Source organism: Chaetura pelagica, unplaced genomic scaffold, assembly GCF_000747805.2.
Source record: "Chaetura pelagica isolate M959 unplaced genomic scaffold, ChaPel_1.0 scaffold507, whole genome shotgun sequence".
NCBI lineage: Eukaryota > Metazoa > Chordata > Aves > Apodiformes > Apodidae > Chaetura > Chaetura pelagica.
In genome coordinates, this window is record NW_009953902.1 from 247,439 (window position 1) to 248,999 (window position 1,561).

Here is a 1,561-nt window from a genome sequence, read left to right on the forward strand (position 1 = left end):
CGGTGGTGTCTCCCGGGACAAGACGGGCCGGCAGCCTGTTTGCAGCAGCCGGGGCGTGGTCGTTGCCGGCAGAGCTGCCGGCGCTGTGACTGCCACCGTGCATTGTCACAGCTCCCCAGCAGGGGTCGGGGTGGCCTTGCCGGCCTTACAGGTTCCTGTCCTGCTCGTTCCCAACCAGGTTTGGGCTCAAGATACTGCCAGACCGACTCTTCCGGGGATGTTTGTGTTCCATGAAGGCAGCCAAGGGCTGAGGTGACACCATGTGTCCCACGCAGCCACGTTCCCTTTTTTACTGTGATCTTCTGGTGGGGTTTGGGTTGTGGGCAGGACTGCAGCTCTGGTTGCCTGGGGACCAGCCTCTTCACTGGCACCTCAGTTCCTCTTGTGGTTCCACAGTGGGAGACAAGTAGCCTGCAGGAGTTCCAAGTCCTGAGGGAAAATGAGGGAAATAAACCTGAAGTGCTGGAAGTGGGTGGACTGGAAGATCTCCAGAGGTCCCTTCCAACCCCTACCATTCTGTGAAGCAGGCTGTGGTTTTTGTGCTCAAAGGACTCTGCAGAACTGGGAATAAGGTTTTGGGTTTCTGACTTTGTGGTGTAGTGAGTGGAATGAAGAAGTTGTCTGGATCAGAACTGCTGCTTCACTGCAGACTGCTGGGTTTATGTCATGAGGTGAGGTTTTGATGGGGAACAAAGTTAGGAATCTGTAGTGAAAGATGGGAAATGTACTGACTGAGCAGCCCTTCTCCCAGGGTATAATTAGCAGTGTTATTTTTAATGCAGCAACACATTCATGGCTTCCAGCTTGCCCCTGCCAGTGGGTAACCAGCCTGGGAGCACGGCTGACAAGGTAGAGCTTTGTGGCTGGTGTTGAAAAAGTCTACTCTGAAATTAAAACCACCAGGAAATGTTTGCATTGACCTTCTTAAAGCTGGGAGCATCCTTCACCTCCCCCTAAAGATCCTTAAACAAGGAAGAGCTGCTGAGCAACCTGCTGTGGCCTGATGGGGACAGAGGGACAGCAGCCAGCAAGTCCTGTGGCAGAGCCAGGTGGCTCACACCCTGTCCTCAGAGACAGCCCTGACCCCAAGAGTCCCAGCTGATGGGACTCTCTGCTGGCTGCTACTTCCTCATTGTTGCAGGGCTGGGTTTATGGTGCTCATGCTCAGACGTTCAGCTGCCTTTCCCTTTTGGGGAGGGGTTTGGCTGCCCCAGGTGTTTGCCAAGCAGAAGCAGCCTGAGGGTGACAGCACCCGAGGTCCTCAGACACTCACTGCAGCAGTGTCACACATCACTTAGATGACAGACATAACTACCCTCTTCCTGTGTGGTTTGTTCTTTTCTCACACTCCCCCTGGGGACAGCATTGTGTGCAAATGGGCTTGTGAAGAAAGGCTGGGTTTTTCTTCTTTTTATGTACATGCTGCTCTTTGACAGAGACCATCACTTGAAGAATGTAACTCCTACTTGGAGAGGTGAAATACATTCTTTCTGTCACTGGGGTGTGTTCCACCCACCTTCAGCCAGGCCCTGAGGTCTCCCTACAGCAGCCAGAACCTTAT